The sequence below is a fragment of the Musca autumnalis genome, unplaced genomic scaffold, assembly GCF_047663935.1.
Source record: "Musca autumnalis isolate F117 unplaced genomic scaffold, ASM4766393v1 scaffold_2, whole genome shotgun sequence".
In the NCBI taxonomy this organism is placed as follows: domain Eukaryota; kingdom Metazoa; phylum Arthropoda; class Insecta; order Diptera; family Muscidae; genus Musca; species Musca autumnalis.
This window is the reverse complement of record NW_027411755.1, coordinates 132,698,840-132,707,273: the sequence shown is the minus strand read 5'-3', so window position 1 is coordinate 132,707,273 and position 8,434 is coordinate 132,698,840. Positions and strand designations below refer to the sequence as shown.

General features: G+C 35.6%; 1 long non-coding RNA gene across 1 annotated transcript; it reads right to left on the bottom strand.

Moving 5' to 3' along the window:
• Positions 1-292: 292 nt before the first annotated feature.
• On the bottom strand, positions 293-2,073 carry LOC141393094 (uncharacterized). The gene is made up of 2 exons (XR_012409995.1): positions 1,628-2,073; positions 293-1,547 (listed from the first exon to the last, which is right to left on the bottom strand). It is a non-coding gene; the product is annotated as an uncharacterized lncRNA (long non-coding RNA).
• Between the last annotated feature and the right edge of the window lie 6,361 nt (positions 2,074-8,434).

The following is an 8,434-nucleotide window of genomic DNA, read 5'->3' as shown; positions in this document are numbered from 1 at the left end:
GATACTAACAATACCTGAATATTATCCAATGCAAATTCGAAGAATTTTTTTTTTATATCAAAACATATAGCATAATAGGGTATTTGGAAAAATAATATTTAAAAATTCATCAATAATTAACTGTATTAACGATAATAATGTGGAAAAGTTTTCAGTGAAACATATATTGATATTAAACGATCTGTATGTAATAATTTAAAATTGCATGTACGTGTGTGTGTTCATTTTTTGCTTTTGCATTTTTGCTTCTGTTAAAAGAAATCATCAGCTGTTAGGACATTGACCTCTTTAGTTTTTGATCGCTAACACACACACAAACGCTTTGATATTTGCAAATTTTGATAGGTCGAATTTTAGCATATATGGTTCATATCATTAATGAAAAATATACCGAAATTGAATACCAAGTAACAAATCAATGAATATAGGCTGTTGGTAGGATGGATAAATTGATATAATTATTAAAAAAAATAAAAAAAAAACAAAATTAATTTAAATGAATTTCAATTTGCACATACATCGAAGCAGTGGTTTTCAAACTGTAGTTCACCAAAGAGCGAGTTAACAGAGTGGTTCTGCTATCAACAGCGTTACGTCTGTTAACAAAGCACACACAACAACATATCCATCCAACCAGTACAGCACTATGTATGATCAGCAGGAAATAAAAGGGAGCAAATACAAACGAGTGAATCCTTTAATTAACCCTTTAAAATCGCTTTTAATGATATAATGGATTTATTAAAAAGATTTTTAAAAATAATAATTTTAAGAAAAATTATGTTTCAAAAAGATAAATTGTGAGAGAGTGAACTAACGGTTCATTCCCAAAAGGTGACACTCATTTGCATTTGCTCTGAAAAAAAAAAAATAAAAATAAATGAGAGTATGACTTACTACTTAAGTTGCTGGAGCTCCCACGACGAAAGGCCTTTCAGAGGGGGTGAGGTTGATGAAAATAACCACAAACTCCAATCACTTAGGATATTTTAAAATGTTTTGTGTTGACTTTTAGCTATTCTTGCTGCAATTTACACTGTCTTTGTTTCACTTGGCATATGATTTAGTAATTTTCAATACGCTTTTGTTGAATGTTCATTTGCAATTATCAATATTTATAATCATTCGATCGATAACAACAACAAGAACAATTTCTCTCTCATTTAAATCATCAAATTTGTTTCACTTTCATATGTTTCCACAACGTTACCGTGTACAACAACAAATATTGGCAAATATTATGCAATTCAATGATTAAGATTAAAAGACTAACTAACTTTAAATTATTAATAAATTAACACATTTCGAGCATTTTAAGGGCAAAGACAACGAGTACAAAAACGGATTTAATGACCAAACTTTAAAGTTCACTTGAAATTCCCGGAAAAACACTTTCATAAATCTTTTGATCGTCGTCAGCGCGACTGGTTGATCACCCGACGGAACGAAAAAAACAACTGTTTGATGGCGATCTAATAGGCTGCTCTCACAGTATCCACCTTATGGCTTTCAGGGGTTAAACAAAATGACCAAGGGAAAGGGGAATCCTAGGAACAACGAAAGAAAAAGTGCCAAAGAAAATTAGCTCACAGGTTTGAGAGATTCTGACGAAGAATATCATTCTTACCAAGTGTACAATTTTTTTCAAATAAAACAATAGGGTATTACCAGGAATTATGACAGCTCCAACCGCCAAGGAAAAACAAAGGCCACAAAAATCGATTAGGCTATTGCACGAAGCAAAACCAAGGTGACAACGAAGATGCTGGTATTTATTTTATGTAGTTAACACCGCAAAGACAAGTTGTATAAAATTTCCTCTTTTACTTCGCCAGAAAAGCTCTAAGGCAATGAAAACTTGTCTTTCTTTTATGATAGAAACCATTTGGGATTTCTTTTAGTAGAAAAAAATTTTGTTTTTTTTTTTAAGATCACAGAATCCTGATGAACAAAGTCAGAATTCCTTTTAAAAACTTTTCTTTTAAGGATCACAGAGTCCTTTTGGTAATAATTTAGATAGCACTGGTATAAATTCGTGGTGTTAACTGTTGGAGGAACGGAACTTAATGACCAATATGTCTGCCTTGCCACTGGCTTTTCTAACCTCGTCTAAATCTATGGTGCAAATAGCTGAATCACTAATATTACCACAGAATTCCAGAATTCAACATGTCTCCATTCAATGTTACTGCAACATATATTCTTAAATGCATATGTATAGGTAACCACTCAAAAAAGAAAATAAGGCCAAAAGAAAGTGTACAAATTCTCACCACTTTCAACAGGGGAAATTATAGTAACAGATACTATGCAAAACACCAACAACACCAACACCTTGAAGCTCGATAATACAATATTTTGAAATGATTTTATGTTTATACATTTTAAAATAGCAGAAAACAATAAAAAATATTATTTAAAATAAATGAAAATAATACTGGTAAAATAAAAAAAATTATCGATCCCACTGGGATTTGAACCCGGGACCCCGGAGTCCCAATCGCCGGCGCTACCACTAGGCTACCCAAAGCCTGGATTTGGTTTCATCAAAATGAATACATCAACGGGCAAACAATGTAACTACATGACACTGTAAGGAGATAATAATGCAGAAACAGAGATCCTAAAATAGAACAAGTTCATCAAAATCCACTAAGTGGAATACATTAATGTGGAATCTAACATTTTGGCGAGTAATGTTAGTTAACACTCAGAGGTGTCAAACCAATTTTCTTGGCGTGCCAGTATAAATAAAAATATGGTAAAATCAAAGCGAGAAAAATATTTTAGAAATTCAATGTTAGAAAAAAATCTACATGCCCCACTATAGACGCTGAAATTTTGGGAAAATGCGTCTTTTGTTTGCAGGCAGGTCAAGTTCGATGATGGGCTATATCGGTCCACGTTTTGGTATACCCCCCGATTTACGGTATTTTGATGTTTTTAGCTACATTTTCAGACCGATTTAGCTAAAATTTGACATTTAGGGTTCTTATGTGTCGATATACTTATATAACAAAACTGGTGGACATAGGTCCACGTTTTGGTATAGCCCCCATATAACGGTACCCCCCGATTTACGGTATTTTGACGTTTTTAGCTACATTTTCAGACCGATGTAGCTATAATTTAACATTTAGGGTTCTTAAGTGTCAATAAACTTATATAACAAAAGTTGTGGACATAGGTCCACGTTTTGGTATAGCCCCCATATAACGGTACCCCCGATTTTCGGCATTTTGACGTTTTTAGCTACATTTTCAGACCGATTTAGCTATAATTTGACATTTAGGGTTCTTAAGTGCCAATAAACTTATATAAGAAAACTTGTGGGCATAGGTCCACGTTTTGGTATAGTCCCCATATAATGGTACCCCCCGATTTACGGTATTTTGACGTTGTTTATGTGAGAAACGCTACAGTGACATCACTGTAGCTGTAACTGAACATACCTCACATAAACTTGGTTCCTCATTATCACTTCAATGTGTTTCTCTGTCTCTCGTTCTCTCTGTTGTGCTAAAAACGAAAATTTATAGTTGGGGCCACAACAAGAGATTGGCACGAGCAAAAGATTTGCACTGCATAAATAACCACCGCAAGAGGCAGAACGGACAGAGAAAGGGAGATCACTGTCAAACTAGAATTTTATTGTTTTCTTGTTTCTCAGCCTAACAAGTTATCCTTTTTTCTTTTGGTTTTTTATAAGAAAGTGAATGTTGGCACGAGTCAATAGTTGTTTAAAAACGTAAATGTTAAAGCGAGAATGGAATTGTTTTCTTTAATTTAATTATTAAAATAACTAAATGAAAAAAATAAATAAAACTAAAAGTGATTGAAACTAAGGTTGCTAGTTGTATCTACTGGAGGAAAAAGTTGGTACTTGTTAAACGAAAGCAAGCGGTGTTGTTTGAGACGAGACGTCTTGGGTTGCCTCAATGGGCAAAACTGGCTGTGAGTGCCTTAGCGAATGGACTTCCTGATCGTCCCAAGAGATAAAGTGCGTGTGGCAAACCGGGCTGACCAGGGACGAGTACACAAATTTGTCTTTAAAAATAATTGTGTTACATAGGTGCATACATTGGCTCGGCTGATTTTTAAATTTTTGCGCTGTCTCAAAAAGGAAAGTTTTTGAGTTGATAGTGGCACAATTGGGTAACAGCATAGGTGATTGACATCTAGTGTACCGGTGTTACGGTTTCTATGTAAATATTACCTGCCCTATTGTTGTTGTTGTCACAGTCTTGAACTGGCATTAAGTTATCGTTTGCCTGCACTGCTGGTTTGTCTCATTTGATATTTTATGTTCTGGGGAACATTGTTGTTGTTGGCTCGCTGCGTGTGCGCTGGCGTTGCTGCTCTTATTGCGCTGCCTCTGTTGCGGTGGTAGTGGCCGGGCATTTGACTCGGCGCAGATGGATATTTGCTCTGGCTGAGTGCATTTGTTGATGTTGTTGTAATCTCTCACAAATTGTGTGTGGGGTTTGCCTGGCCTGCGTTTGACTCGGCTCTTGTATGCTTGTGCGGGCTGAGTCTTTGGGTGTGATTTTATTAGAGATCACATATTGTGTGTGTTTTTTCCTTGCGGTTGGCTCTTTTGGTTGGTAAATAGCTCGTTAGAAAAGAAACACGAGTAAGCAAAGGCAAAGTTGAGATTTTGTTGAATTTGTTTTGGACCCCTGGCTCTTGGTTTCTGTGGAGAAATATTTTTTGGCTTTCTGTGTCTCAGCGTTAAGACTTTGGTCTTTTTGTTTGTGAACGCTGTGGACCTTATGAAGTGAAGGCATATTCAAGAAGATTGCTTTACAATGTTTCGTGGATATTTTGGAAGCTGAGACAGAGGGAAATCAGCTGATTCGGTTTTAACGAAAATAATTATTTGGCTCAATTCCAATTGGATTTTTTGAATAAAGAGCGATGGTTATAACAAATGTACTTCGATAATTTGATTTTATTGGTTTGATGAAATAAACGAGATTCATTTGGAGCGATTTCTTTTGTTAAATATTTTGTCTCAATCTGGAATGAAAAGTCATAAGTGACAAGAGAATATTTAATTGCTTCACAATTGAGTGGTGGAAAAATATTTGGAGTTTTTTGGTCGATGTCTCCGAAGTAATATTGGGGAACTACTTCTAAATATTTGGCGCTTGGTTTGGAGAAAGTTGGCTCATTTGAAAAGGCTAGCTTTTTAGAAGCATATTGGTACAATTATTCGAGATTTGCGTACATTGTAGTGGACATTGTTGAATATTCCCATTGATTCTGTTGACTCGGTGGTTACTTGGCTCGCTGGGCATAATTGGTGGATTCGATCTCGTTGGCTGATTGTGTGGTTGAGATTGCTTGTTGCTTTACCATATTAGTTTGAGGCATTTGTGGACAATTTGCGTGTCGTTTTGGGAAGCTGTTGCTGCACAGTGGGCTGAAAATAATTTTGTCTCGTATATTGGTACATAGTTGCGTTTGAATTTTTGGCTCGATTGCGATTTGTGTCATTGGCTTGCGGTGTGGTCGTGAAAGAGTTGAGTGTTGGCAAATTTCTACTTTGAACAGAAAGGCGATTAAACGAGACAAGTTGAGAATTTGTTTTTTTTTTGTATCTCCACTATTGAAGAAAGTGGTTGATGCTGACAAATTCTAGTTAGAATTTCTGGCTCTCTTTCTCATTGGAGGAATATTTATTGGCTCGCTACGTTTCCCTACGTTGTGTTGAAACATTTGGTTTTTTTGGAAACGTTGTGGAAGTCTTGTTTTATAAAGTGGAGGTCTATTTTAAGGAAAATAGATTGCTTTGCACTTTTAGACGAAATTGGTTCCTAAATTAAGATTTGATCTATGGGAGTTTGGAGCAGTGGGAAATGAAGAAAAACAGTGGAGTTTTTCAAAGACTATTTTAAATCGAAAAATGTTTGCCTCAATTCAAATTGGATCTCTAAAGACAACAAAAATATTGGTTTCCCTGTTTCGTTGCCTCCACTATTTGTACGAAGTGGCTGTTGTAGCCAAAAATGAATAATTTCTTGCTCAATATATAAAAAATCTGACTCGTGGTATTTCTTTGGACGTTTAATGGAATCATTTGGATTTTCGTGAAATTAAACGGTACCATGTTGAGGAAAGACAGATTTTATTGAAAATTGTCTTAGAAAATAAATCAAAACAAATTAGAACAAAAGGATTTGGCCTTTTATAATTTTGACACAGTGGGTCAGAAGGAGAAAATTTTGTTATATTCGAGGAAAATAATTGGAACTTGAATTTTGCCTGGGGATTGAAAAATAGTGCACATATTTGGCTAATTTTGCTAATTTAGAGTCTGGAGAATTGTTTGCATATTGGTGCTCGATTATTTGGCTCTGTAGCGTAATCCTATATTTGTCGCTTATGCTAATAAGTGAACGGAATATTTTGCCTCAACCAGAAAAAACAGAAGCGGAAAGAATATTTGGAGTGCCTCACAATTGGGTGATGATAAAATAAATTATTGGAGATTTGTCGCTGCTTTTTGAATTTGGTCTGGTAGACTTTTTGGAAATATTTGGCACCGTGTTTTGAGAATAGCTTGCTCATTTGGAGAAGTTCGATTTTTTTCAAAACAAATTTAAATAATTAAGCGAAGATTGGCTCGCTCGATAGGTGCAAAATTTGGTGCTTTATTGTTTGCTCATGGTGTAACTGAAGATTGGCTCTTGAACTGTTCTCGTTATGGTTTTGTTTGGCAAATCATATTGAAATTAGGAAACAGTGGTGAAATGTATCGAAAATTATGGAGTTTGTTGTCCCCAATACAAAAATAAATCAAACTTGTTTCGTATTGTGAATAATATTGAGCTCTTTTACATTTTCTTCCTCATTTGGATAGTATTGCGTGAAGTTTGGAGCTGAGAAAGTTGAAATTTGCATTGTACCACACAAGTTGATTACACTGTGTGAATAATCTTGGAACATTTTTGAACTGAGCCATAATAAAATTGGAAGTTGGCTCGCATAGATGAAATTTATATCACTCTTAGAGGAAAATAATATTGCTTGATTTAGAAGTTCCTGTTGAGAACTTTTGTCCCTTTTGTATGTTACTCTCGTGGAGAAGTTTGAACTTTGGTACCTTACTCATATTGCATTCTCGTGGATAAATTTTGGATGTTTGTCTCATACTCATAATCGTGGGTATTTTGTTGCTATAATTTGTCTCACAGCTGTTCGAACATTTGCAATTTAAAATGTCTTTGGAAGACTTTTTGACACAGTGTGAGGAAATTTTTTTCTTCGAAGAAATTTTAATGGAGACAGATGCCTCAGCGTTCAACAAGTGGGCGATTGAGGCTGAATGGTCGGAGTTGCAAATTTTATGGGCAGATTGGAATAAAGCCTATAGAAGTTGTATTGAGCAATCAAAATACAATAAGAATAAAGTGGCCCTAGATACAAATATGAATCTTACTCATGAATGCTACATTCGATGTTGCAATATCCTGAGGGATTGGGAAGAACGAGTTAAAGATAGAGTGAAAGGGGAAGATTGTTGGACCGTAGCTCATGAATCAGTGAACATTGGTTCGCTATGCTGTTAAGAATGCAAATCGAAAGATACCATTGTTTATCATACGGAGAAAGTTTCTAATGGTGATAACAATAGTAAAAACGAGCCATGCACAGTAGCTCAGGAATTGTCTTCACAAACAATATCGCCTTCGAATGCTCCAAGAGCTTCCACGATTGTCTCAAATATGAAAATACTTGCGCTGGATGATGAGAATGAATTAATTAGAAAACCTTATGTAATTTTTGAATTGATAAATCCTGGCTCTGGTAATTATTTTACTTCCTCCCGGGCTACGAAAATTTTAAAGTCACTTATAAGTTGTGCCTCTGGAATTGTGTCCAGCCTAAGCTCGAGGCATTGGTATAAGTTGTTGAGACAAATTGTGATACCCTTGCTTACTCTATTGGGCTGGAAAAAGGTTGTCTCGGATCCAGAAGAGATTGTGGAAATTTGTATTACTCATCTGGCTGACTATTCTAAAAGCTGTGAGATTAAATCGTTTGAATTTTATGGCTCGTGGGAGTCATTATGTACAGCAACTTTACATTTGAGGTTCGGAGCTGGTTGTTATGTTTGCCCAAATACCGATAAAGCGGAAATTTTCACTTGGGAAACTGTGTCTCTTTCCCATTTGGAGAAATGTTTGTCTCTTCTACTCTCGAAATTGAGTTTTTTAATACTGCCGATGTTTGCCTCTCTGAAGGATTCGTTGTTTGCTGTGGGCAACATGATTTCCATTATTGAGGGGAATACCCTGATGAGTTTTCCGGCAGATCTTGCAACCCGGGGGCGGACTCCTTTAAGTCGAAAGGAGTGTTATCTGTGGTGCCACAGACAAAAATGGATTAAGCTATACATGGATCAATGGCCCTTTGGTATAGAGATACC